The 13,200-nt window shown below is 42.7% G+C and overlaps 1 protein-coding gene across 2 annotated transcripts in view; it reads right to left on the bottom strand.

The window, feature by feature from the left end:
• The window catches only part of LOC126473351 (DENN domain-containing protein 5B), a 483,519-nt gene that overhangs the window by 469,324 nt on the left and 995 nt on the right, over positions 1–13,200 (bottom strand). The window lies entirely within an intron of this gene.

Raw genomic sequence — 13,200 nt, 5'->3', positions numbered from 1 at the left:
AACTTACCAGTTCTTCGATTATTCGCTCTTAGAAATTCAAACACAAATACTGGCCCACACCAGGAAATTTCCACGTGCCGCTTTACCCCGTTTCTGCAGAAAGAACACAGGATATTCATGATGTTCTGGATGAAATTCTCTACGAGTACATTCTCTGAGTAGGGGCTGTTGTGGTGGTGCGAAGTGACGTGTGCGCAGCGTCGACGCTGCCGTGTCCCCGACGCCCTGCGCGCCTTTACAACAGGAAGGGGCGGTGTCGATACGAGGCGACGGTCGGCTGCCCGGAGCTAAGGTCATTCGATAAGCGGCTGGTCTGGGCTGCCGCCTTACGAGTACAATGCTTTTGCTGACGACACCACAGGCCGCGCAACCTTCCGGCTCCTACAAGCACAAGGTTCCATCGATAAGCTCGCCTAAGGGCTAAGACAGGACACAGCTCGAGTGCTACAAATGTTTTTGTAGGCCTGCACTGCCTAATATTTTCCACGCAACACCCTCGCAGCTAACATGGCTGACTTTCGTTACCTTTGAGCTGCAGCTTACGTTTTACACTTGGGTAATGGACAGCCTGGGTGGCTGACTAGTGGGATAAGGATATCATGTAGAACAAAGCGGGAATTATATCAAAATGTTAGAAGCAGTCACAATCAAGCTACAGTAGCCCGTTACAAACAGTATTGTAAGGTGCTTAAAAATGTTATTAGGAAGGCAAAGAGTATGTGGTATGCAAATAGAATAGCTAATTCACAGGATAAAATTAAAACCATATGGTCAGTTGTGAAGGAAGTGTCTGGTCTGCAGCACAAGGTCGACGATATAAAGTCAGTTCGCAGTAAAAATATTTCTGTTACTGATAAATCAGACATATGTACAGTATTTAACCATCATCTTCTGAGCATTGCTGGTGAATTAAATAAAAATTTAGTTTCTACAGGGACTCATATAACTTTCTTGGCAAATGCCTTTCCGAGATTGATGTCTGAAATACTCCTCTGTGATACAGACAAGAGGGAGATTGAGTCAGTAATTAAATCACTGAAGACTAAGAACTCTCATGGTTATGATGGAGTGTCTAGCAGAATATTAAAATACTGTGCTGCACATGTTAGCCCTGTATTAAGCCATATTTGTAATTTTTCCTTTAGGAATGCTCAGTTTCCTGAGCGATTAAAGTACTCGGTAGTAAAGCCACTTTATAAAAAGGGAGAAAGGGATAATGTACACAATTTTAGACCTATTTGCTATCAAATGTACAGTTCGGCTTTAGAAGTCGTTTAACAACTGAAAATGCTATATTCTCTTTTCTCTGTGAGGTACTGGATGGGCTAAACAAAAAAGTTTCGAACGCTTGGCGTATTTTTTGATTTAACTAAGGCATTTGATTGTGTTGATCACAAAATATTGCTCCAGAAGTTGGACTATTACGGAATACGGGGAGTAGCTCACAGTTGGTTCACCTCTTACTTTAGCAACAGGCAGCAAAAGGTCATTATTCACAATGTTGATAACGGCTGTGATGTGGGATCTGAGTGGGGTACTGTCAAGTGGGGGGGGGGGGGGCAGGGATCAGTGTTGGGGCCGCTCCTGTTGCTTATTTATACAAATGAGATTCCCTCTAGCATTACGGGTAACTCTAAAATATTTCTGTTTGCTGATGGCACTAGCTTGGTAGTAAAGAATGTTGTGTGAAACATTGGCTCGGTTTCAAATAGTGCAGTACATGACCTCAGTTCATGGTTTGTAGAAAATTAACGTTAAATCACTGTAAGACTCAGTCCTTACAGTTTCTAACACACAATTCAACACAACCTGACGTTTTAATTTCACAGAACGGGCATATGAGTAGTGAAACTGAACAGTTCAAATTTCTAGGTGTTCAGATAGATAGTAAGCTGTCGTGGATAGCCCACGTTCAGGATCATGTTCGAAGACTTAATGCTGCCATTTTTACTATTCGAACGGTATCAAATGTGAGTGATACTTCGACACGAAAATTAGTCTACTTTGCTTATCTTCATTCACTTACGTCGCATGGTATTATATTTTGGGGTAGTTCTTCCCATTCTACAAGGATATTTTTGGCTCAGAAACGGGCGGTTCGGGCAATGTGTGAGTTCACAACCTCTTGTCGACCTCAGTTCACGAGTCTGGGTATTTTGACATTGGCCTCTCAATACGTATATTCCTTATTGTCGTTTCTTGTTACCAATATTAGTTTATTCCCAAGAATAAGCAGCTTTCACTCAGTTAATACTCAGCGGAAATCAAACCTGCATTTGGATCAGACTTCCTTAACTCTTGGGCAAAAAGGTGTGCAGTATACTGCAGGATCCATTTTCAATAAGCTGCCACTCGAATTCAAAAATCTTAGCAGTAATCCAAGCGCTTTCAAATCGATCCTGAAGAGGTTCCTCATGGGTCACTCCTTCTATTCCGTCGAGGAGTTCCTTGAAAATTAAGCTGATTTTTATTGTATTGCTGACAGCGAATACTTAAACTTATGGACTGACTTTTTTCAGGTTCATGAACATTTATTTTTATCTGTTATTACTTTTATGTTGTAATTTCATGTACTGACACGTTCCGTTACCTTGGAGATTTGCTCCTCAATTTGGTCCTACGGAACTTGATGTGTAAATAAAAAATAAATAAATAAATAAAAGTCACGGTATAGCGATATGCACATATACAGATGGCGATAGTATCATGTACACAAGGTATAAAAGGGCAGTGGATTGGCGGATCTGTGATTTGTACTCAGGTGATTCGTGTGAAAACTTTTCCAGCGTGATTATGACCGCAAGACGGAAATTAACAGACTTTGAACCCGCAATGGTAGTTGGAGCTACATGCTTGGGGCATTCCATTACGGGAATCATTAGGTGATTCACTACTCCGAGATCCACAGAGTCAAGAGTGTGCCGATAATACCGAATTTCAGGCATTACCTCTCACCACGTACAGCGCAGTGGCCGACGGCCTTCACTTAACGACCGAAAGCAGCGGCGTTAGCATAGAGTAGTCGATGCTAACAGACAAGCAACACTGCGCGAAATAATGGCAGAAATCAATGTGGGACATACGATGAACGTATCCGTCAGGACAGAGCGGCGAAATTTGGTGTTGAGGTCTACGGCAGCAGACGACCGACGCGAGTGCGTTTGCTAACAACACGACATCGTCTTCAGGGACTCTCCTGGGCTCGTGACCATATCGATTGGACCCTAGACGATTGGAGAACCGTGGCCTGGTCAGACGAGTCTCGACTTTAGTTTCTAAGAGCGGAAGGTAGGGTACTAGTGTGGCGCATATACCACGAAGCGAAAGACCCAAGTCGCCTACAGTGCATTGTACAAGCTAGTGATAGCTTCATAATGATGTGCGCTGTGTTTATATGGAATGGACTGGGTGCTTTGGTCAAACTGAACCGATCATTGATTGGAAATGGTTCTGCTCGGTTACATGGAGACCATTTGCAGCTATTCATGGACGTCCTGCTCCCGAACAGCGATCCAATTTTTACGGATGTAATGTAACAGGGGAAAGCAGATACGGCCTACACAAACTTTGTGAGTGCGTAATTCGTTCCGATTGGTCTATAAATGGAGCAAAAACATTAAATGATGCTGAAGGAATGAAAAATAGAGGTACACTACTGGCCATTTAAATTGCTACACCAAGAAGAAATGCAGATGATAAACGGGTATTCATTGGACAAATATATTATACTAGAACTGACATGTGATTACATTTTCACGCAATTTGGGTGCATAGATCCTGAGAAATCAGTACCCAGAACAACCACCTCTGGCCGTAATAACGGCTTTGATACGCCTGGGCATTGAGTCAAACAGAGCTTGGATGGCGTGTACAGCTACAGCTGCCCATGCAGCTTCAACACGATACCACAGTTCATTAAGAGTAGTGACTGGCGTATTGTGACGAGCCAGTTGCTCGGCCACCATTGACCACACGTTTTCAATTGGTGAGAGATCTGGAGAATGTGCTGGCCAGCGCAGCAGTCGAACATTTTCTGTAGCCAGAAACGCCCGTACAGGACCTACAACATGCGGCCGTGCATTATACTGCTGAAATGTAGGGTTTCGCAGGGATCGAATGAAGGGTAGAACCACGGGTCGTAACACATCTGAAATGTAACGTCCACTGTTCAAAGTGCCGCAAATGCAAACGAGAGTTGACCGAGACGTGTAACCAATGGCACCCCATATCATCACGCCGGGTGATACGCCAGTACGGCGATGACGAATACACGCTTCCAATGTGCGTTCACCGCGATGTCGCCAAACACGGATGCGACCATCATGATGCTGTTAACAGAACCTGGATTCATCCGAAAAAAATGACGTTTTGCCATTCGTGCACCCAGGTTCGTCGTTGAGTACACCATCGCAGGCGCTCCTGTCTATGGTGCAGCGTCAACGGTAACCGCAGCCACGGTCTCCGAGCTGATAGTTCATGCTGCTGCGAACGTCGTCAAACTGTTCGTGCAGATAGTTGTTGTCTTGCAAACGTCCCCATCTGTTGACTCAGGGATCGAGACGTGGCTGCACGATCTGTTACAGCCATGCGGATAAGATACCTGCCATCTCGACTACTAGTGATACGAGGCCGTTGGGATCCAGCACGGCGTTCCGTATTACTCTCCTGAACCCACCAATTCCATATTCTGCTAACAGTCATTGGATCTCGACCAACGGGAGCAACAATGTCGCGATACGATAAACCGCAATCGTGATAAGCTACAATCCGACCTTTACCAAAGGCGGAAAAGTGATTACCACGTTTTCTCCTCCCTACAGAGGCATCACAACAACGTTTCACCAGGCAACGCCGGTCAACTGTTGTTTGTGTATGAGAAATCGGTTGGAAACTTTCTTCATGTCAGCACGTTGTAGGTGTTGCCACCGGCGCCAACCTTTTGTGAATGCTCTGAAAAGCATCTTCTTCCTGTCGGTTAAATTTCGCGTCTGTAGCACGTCATCTTCGCGGTGTAGCTATTTTAATGGCCAGTACGGTATTTATAGGGTTGGTGCATAAGTTCGTAGCGTACTTACAAAACTGTAATAAACACAATAGATACATGTTAAAAAGTAAGTTCAGTCATCAATAATATATTATTCTTCGCTATCGGCAACAGCCGGTCGACGATGGTGTAACTTTTAGATTCCGCGTCTGTAGAAATCAAGTGGACTTGAAACGAGGAACTCGTCGAGCCTGGTTCGGAGCGCATTTACAGAGAGCGGAAAAGGTGAAAATCGGAGGGCGCAAGATCAGGTGAATAAGGTGGGTGCAGAATGAGTTCCCAACCCAACTCCTGTATAGTGTTTTTTTATCTGTCTAGCAGAATGCGGGTGGGCGTTATCGTGGAGTAGCATCACTTCACGCCGTCTTCCAGGTCGTTGTTCTTGGACTGCGTCTGCAAGATGTCAACAATTACGGATACACCTCTGGAAACCAATTCATAGGACACTACACCGTCTCCCGCGTAATGCATAATACACTACTGGCCATTAAAATTGCTACTCCACGAAGATGACGTGCAACAGACGCGAAATTTAACCGACAGGAAGAAGAAGCTGTGATACGCAAATGATTAGCTTTTCAGAGCATTCACACAAGGTTGGCATCGGTGGCGACACCTAAAACGTGCTGACATGAGGAAAGTTTCCAATCGATTTCTCATACACAAACAGCAGTTGACCGGCGTTGCCTGGTGAAACGTTGTTGGGATGCCTCGTGTAAGGAGGAGAAATGCGTACCATCACGTTTCCGACTTTGATAAAGATCGAATTGTAGCCTATCGCGATTGCGGTTTATCGTATCGCGACATTGCTGCTCGCGTTGGTCGAGATCCAATGGCTGTTGGCAGAATATGGAATCGGTGGGTTCAGGAGGGTTAATACGGAGCGCCGCGCTGGATCCCAACGGCCTCGTATCACTAGCAGTTGAGATGACAGGCATCTTATTCGCATGGCTGTAACGGATCGTGCAGCCACGTCTCGATCCCTGAGTCAAAAGATGGGGACATTTGCAAGACAACAACCGTCTTCACGAACAGTTGGACGACGTTTGCAGCAGCATGGACTATCAGCTCGGAGACCATGGCTGCGGATACCCTTGACGCTGCATCACAGACCGGAGCGCCTGCGATGGTATACTCAACGAAGAACCTGGGTGCACGAATGGCAAAACGTCATTTTTTTTCCGGATGAGTCCTGGTTCTGTTTACAGCATCATGATGGTCGCATCCTTGTTTGGCGACATCTCGGTGAACATACATTGGAAGCATGTATTCGTCATCGCCATACTGGCGTATCACCCGGCGTGATGGTATGGGGTGCCATTGGTTACACGTCTCGGTCACCTCTCGTTCGCATTGACGGCACTTTGAACAGTGGACGTTACATTTCAGATGTGTTAAGACACGTGGCTCTACCCTTCATTCGATCCCTGCGAAACCCTACATTTCAGCAGGATAATGCACGACTACATGATGCAGGTCCTGTACGGGCCTTTCTGCATACAGAAAATGTTCCACTGCTACCCTGGGCAGCACATTCTCCAGATCTCTCACCAATTGAAGACGTCTGGTCAATGGTGGCCGAGCAACTGACTCGTCACAATACATCAGTCACTACTCCTGATGAACTGTGGTATCGTGTTGAAGTTGCATGGGCAGCTGTACCTGTACACGCCATCCAAGCTCTGTTTGACTCAATGCCCAGGCGTATCAAGGCCGTTATTACGGCCAGAGGTGGTTGTTCTGGGTACTGATTTCCCAGAATCTATGCACCCAAATTGTGTGGAAATGTAATCACATGTCAGTTTTAGTAGAATATATTTGTCCAATGAATACCCGTTTATCATCTGCATTTCTTCTTGGTGCAGCAGTTTTAATGGCCAGTAGTGTATTATCTTTTGTACGGTTAGTTGGTGCTTTGTTTGGATTCAAACATTCCTATCTTTTTTTTCTGTTCTCATAAAGACACCATTTCTCGTCACAAGTAGCGGTACGGCCAATTTATGACGAGCAAGCAGAGATGCACAAATGGCTTAGAGCATGTTGTACCCATACATCCGATATTTGAACCTTCCACACTGCATGAAAATGTTGCACGATAGTGGAATGGTCACAGATAACAACATTTGCAGTTATCGAAAACACTGACGTGGATCATTGTGGATTAATGCATTTAAACGATCTTCAGCAAACCCCAAAGGTCTTCCTGACCATGGAGAGTCACTAATATGAAAACGATCCTCCTTAAAACAAGCCTTACTCTGTTCAATGGCATTATACCCCACACAGGGCGCAAATGTTTCTGGCTGCCGCCGCTGCTGTCACCCCTCTGTTGAACTCAAACGGAAGATTATGTTGGAAATGTTCCGAGTCTCCACTTGTCACTCCATTTTCTAGAATGTGCAATTCCATTACCTATCTCCAAACGACGAAATGTAAACTCAAATAGCAACAGTGAACTACAAATAAAAAATTTCAGTTGATGAATAGACCCACAGCGATCTGAATACCAACATACAAAACGAAAACACTATCAATTTATGTACCAAACTAATAACGTTGCAGCCGACCGCAGTGATAGAGCGGTTCTAGGCGCTACAGTCTGGAACCGCGCCACTGCTACGATCGCAGGTTCGAATCCTGCCTCGGGCATGGATGTGTGTGATGTCCTTAGGTTAGTTAGGTTTAAGTAGTTCTAAGTTCTAGGGGACTAATGACCTCAGAAGTTAAGTCCCATAATGTGCTCAGAGCCATTTTATTTATTATTATTATTATTTTGTATAACGTTGCCTAAAACTGTGAGCATATGAAATGAATTGACAAACGAAAAAGCTATCTGTAGTTGTTAATAACCGACGCGAAATACGAATGAAAAAGAGAAAGAATTTTATTTATTACGCTTTACCGCGGCATTCAATGCGCTGAAAAATTTTCAAAGTGAAAACTAATATGTAGAACACGCATAACTTTCTTTCGTTGAAAGTACTCTTCCAATTGAGGTCTCTGAATAAGCCTCGACTAGCAAGATAACGCCCCAACGTGGTGTAACTTCCGCCCATTCTTTCCTAATTCTATCTATGAAAATTAATGAGGCGTTCCACCGAAAGGAATTGTTGCATCATTTCGTAACGGTCTATGAAACACATTCATTATAACCAGCGTGAAACAAAACAGTCAAAGCTGTTATCTTTAGTATCCACAAGGCCGAAACGGCATATGTAGTGGAGAAGGTCTTTTCTTAAAATCAGATGGTCGTTCTCATTCTATACACTTTACTGACGTTTCGAAAAAGGGTTAAACAATAATTAGAAAATATCGTTAACATAACCTTTTAAGACAAAATATGGAGGCATTTCTACCTCTGTCTTGAAACATATCTCTCTTCAGTCGCGAAAATAAGCAAAGTTCCTCTCCTGCTGTATAGCAATGTTAGTGGAATTACTCTCTCAAGTATTGTATTCCGGATTTGGTTTACTAAGTTCGCAAGGTGCTCGCATTAAACAGAGTTTATTTCAATAATGAATTAACACTAATGTTTTCTACGCAACTGGCGAAGTTGTAATACACTACAGTGGAAAAGAGAGACACTGAAGGTGTTAGGAAAAAAAAGTTCAAATTTGTATGAATTCCTAAGGGACCAAACTGCTAGGGTCATCGATCGATCCCTAAACTTACACACTACTTCAAATAACTTATGCTAAGAACAACACACACACACACACATCCATTCCCGAGGGAGGACTCGAACCTCCGGCGGGAGGGGTCGCGCAATCCGTGACATGGCGCCTCAAACCGTGGCCACTCCGTGCGGCAAGGTGTTCGAGAAAGTAAAATTATGTAAACAACTTTTTCTGAAAATAATGATAGGGCCTTCGTTATTTATTTAGCGTGTCGCAGCAAACAAAATACAACACAGCTGCAGATCAGAACTTGGCAGCCTGAAGTGCACTGATGGTAGTTTTTGCGAAGTCCATCTTGCACTAGACGGAGCACGAGCGACACTGCAAGTGGGGTCATATCTGCTCAGCCTCAAAATTCAGGGAACACTGACTCCGCACTGAGATCTCACGTCTGAAAAAAAAAATGGTTCAAATGGCTCTGAGCACTATGGGACTCAACTGCTGAGGTCATTAGTCCCCTAGAACTTAGAACTAGTTATCCTAACTAACCTAAGGACATCACACACATCCATGCCCGAGGCAGGATTCGAACCCGCGACCGTAGCGGTCTCGCGGTTCCAGACTGCAGCGCCAGAACCGCGCGGCCACTTCGGCCGGCCTCACGTCTGGAAATTTGTTTTGACAACGTGACGCCAAAACAGATTTGGATGAATGATTTCCCGGTAGTAGATCCTTGTGTGAGTCCTTGAAAGACGTCCAGCGAATTCCATCTTTAACTTCTGATATTCTTTCTTTGGTCTTTTTTCTTACTCCTTGCCGCCGGGGGGGGGAGGGGGGGGGCTCTGAAATATCATTTGATACGCTTTTTATATACAGTCGGAAACCAGTTTGATGTCACTTCAAACTCTGCTCGGAAACACAGACACTAACGTGGGTAGTCTTGGAGCGCAGTTAACGTCTGTTTGAAAAATATCGTTTTGAAAGTTTCTCAACATACCCCTCCTCCAGCCTGAGGCGACTGTCTTCACGTCCCTCACCTCTGGTTCTTTAGAGGTATTTACCAACTCTGTTTGCGTTACATTGAGATTTTAAAAAAATACATCAATGTTTACTCCACTCCCAGTTATTTGATTGAACAATGGTACAAGTGTACTTAAGCGGCTGCTCGTAAGGTGCTGACTCAAATCGATACCTTACAATTTTCGGTGTTCCATACCACGCCTACGAATTTAGAAACTTAAACTTATTTTTCTTTTTAAAATATTTTGGTTATGGCTTAACATTTATTACGTATAAAAGCTTTGTTTAGAAAATTACAGTTTTTATTCACATTTTATGCGCGCATAAAGACTTGTTATTACCGCGTCCCGCTTCCCACTCTAACCCGCCACATTGAGAACTTCTGCAGTATCTTATGGGCGTCTTCCAGAAGTAATGAATTCCTTGGAATGAGACTGACACCGTTGTCATTAGCGACGAAGCAGCACTTACCTTGTCAATGATGGAGGTGCAAATGTCACGTAGTCTTGTTGAAGAACCATCACGGCATTCTCTCTGAATTTATTAACGGAAACCTTAAAACACAAAGTCCGAATTGTCTGTGTAGTGTGTTGCAACCCCTGTTGCGTCTTCCTGATCAAGGCCTTTTGTTGACCCCCCACCCCCACCCCCCAACCAAGTGAATGCTGGAATGATTCCTACGGCAAGTTCTGGTCTGTTCCCTTCGTCCCTTCTCTACTGAGCTTCACAGGACACTCAACATCAGCCTCTTTCTATTAACGGATCATCCACAGGTCATACTGATACATACAGAATGTCTACTTTTGATGCCAATGAATTCGTATCCTACTTTGTCATTATATTTAAGATCTGAATAAAGTCCAAAGCTCAAAAATATAAAGGAGGTTACACTATGGTATGCTTTGCTCACTCGAGAAATAGATACTCGTTGTCGTGACAAATTCAATATACTAACACATTTAACATGGTGGCAACGTAGAAGGCAACAAGCTTGTGATACTTTGCGATCAATATTCACTAAAACGTGTTTCGGAGCAAACCTTATTGCTGTGTAACAAAAGCTACTCATTGTTCCAGAAATGAAAGCTTTCGCTGTCGCAGACAGTTGAAAGGATATGGAATTCTCCAATGGAAGGGTAAAATTAAATATAGAAACAGCGAGAACATATAGGTACGGCTTGTATAATCTCCGCAATGAGGAAAGTGTTTTGTATTGAAGATCTGGAACTTCAGGACCATAATACACGCAGACGACGCCGGAACACCTAAGTCACATTTGTGAATTCAGAAAAAGCTTACGATTCTGTTCATAGGCAAACTCTGTTTAACAGCCGTGAAGAATTAGGAGTCGACGGATATGTCAGAGCCACCATACAGGAAACTATATCAGGAACCACGTCAAAAGTGAAATTAATGGGAGGAATTTCAAACACATTCAAAACTCACACAGGATTCCGACAAGTAGATGGCTTATCGCCAATCTTGTTCACCAGCGTACTGGCAAAAAATAATCAGAGAACGGGAAAAGCACGACGAAAATATCCAAACTGAAAAAGGAGTCACTGTGAAATGCCTGGCTTTTGTCGGTAACCTAGCTATATTTACGAATAACAAAGATGAAGCAAAAGTAACACTAGTAGATAAACTAGCCTACATAAAATCTCCTGTAGAACTAGACACCAGATTTCCTATGAAAACACTCAGTATATGGACACCAAACCACCCGCCGGAAAACTCCCACTGAAAACACAGTATGGAAAAATCTCACAGGTCACTCACTTCAAGTACTTAGAAGAAACCATCCAACCCACAGGGCTGAACAGAGTCTTTAACACAGAAACTATGTCCAAACTGCCACGGAATCACTACATCAAAAGAGCAATTCCTCGTAATGCAAAACTACGACACTACAAGACAGTTGTTTTACAAAAGCATTGCATACGGCACAAACCACAGTAATTAGATAGATGAACGATAAAAATCGTGCCACAGAGAAATAAGAACGAAGATTCACGGCGCTGTTCTCCGAGATGGAACGGTCAGACGAGCTACAAAGGAACTCGATGAACACACATCACGGACAACATTAGGAAAAGACACCTAAGTAAGTTGGATGAAAACAACTAAGAAAATTTTAACATCGTTAATGCAAGCAAATCAGAGACAAAGTTAGTTGAAAGTAAAACAAGAAAACATGCAACGATTTACAATTTGAGAGAGGACAAACTGAGGAAAGAAAGCAATTCAGAACCAAAATAAAAAAAAACAAGAAACTTGCAAAGTCTCAACGAAAGAAATTAGACGGAAAAAATGGGTAGACGAAAGGAAGGAAAAAAAACGTAGTGAATTAATGAAGCGGTTTGGGGGATAAAAGGAAAGAAGAAAAGGAAGTGCAGCAGTGTTTGGCTCAAAAGTTTACACACTCTCCTAAAGGGCAATAATCGAGAATAATAATAATAATAATAATATATACGACCAAAGATCTGAACGTCCAATATACTCAATCTAAACATGAAGATCAGTATTAAAAATGCAGGATCCACTGAGAGCAAAAGTTTCCAACACAAAAAAAAAAAAAAAAAAAAAAAAAAAAAAAAAAAAAAAAAAAAAAAAAAACAGTACAACTTCTGAAGAACACTTGTCTCCATCGTTACACTCGTCTTTCAACGAAATATGAATACATGTAACTCCAGGATCTAACAATGAAACACGAACAAAATTAAAAGTTAATTATATGATTACACCAATGAGAGATGGCTTTTTCAGCGCTTCCAGTCTTAGGTTAAGTTTGGCATAGTGTTTATGATCGCTGTCCGCCCAGCTGTTTTATGTAGCGTGAAACTGCCGTACACTATTAATATCTAAGCTCTGTACACTATTAATATCTAAGCTCTGCGGAAACGTTGTTGACATTTCGTCCACAGAGCGGCGTTTTATAACACGGACTGTTTCGTTTCACGTGTTTGAGAATCTTGTCTCTTATTAAAGGCGAAAAAATATTCAGTGGTTAATACAACATAATACAGTGACAGAGGTTCTGCGAACAATTAGGAGAGCAAATATGTATTACGAAATTATTAAAAAAATAATATTGCAACATACGCAAAGTTCAGTTATTCCCCGTCCTTCAGGACAGTAATTCATGTTACCCTTAACTACGTAATTGAGTGATAATTACAAATACAATTGAATAATAAAAAAACTACACCCTTGAAGTATTGGTCAGTTATTATTGAAGCCACACAGTACACAACTACACGAAGTATCAGGAGACTATTTTGATCCATGAGACAAATATGAAGGCCAAGGCAGAAATGTTCCGGTCATGCAAGATTTAAGAAGTCATAATGTAACCGCAAAAACAATATCGGAGGGTATGTCTTCATGTTAAGCGCTAATAGCAATATATTCAATTAAAGTTGGTAATTTCTAAGCACTACACATTGCCATGATATATGCTGTTATTAAAGGCGTCACTGACGCATTGTTGTACGTCACACGAACGATGAACTAAGAATG

The sequence above is a fragment of the Schistocerca serialis genome, chromosome 4 (assembly GCF_023864345.2).
Source record: "Schistocerca serialis cubense isolate TAMUIC-IGC-003099 chromosome 4, iqSchSeri2.2, whole genome shotgun sequence".
NCBI classification, from domain to species: domain Eukaryota; kingdom Metazoa; phylum Arthropoda; class Insecta; order Orthoptera; family Acrididae; genus Schistocerca; species Schistocerca serialis.
The sequence above is the reverse complement of the archived record's forward strand: the minus strand, read 5'-3'. Positions and strand labels throughout refer to the sequence as shown.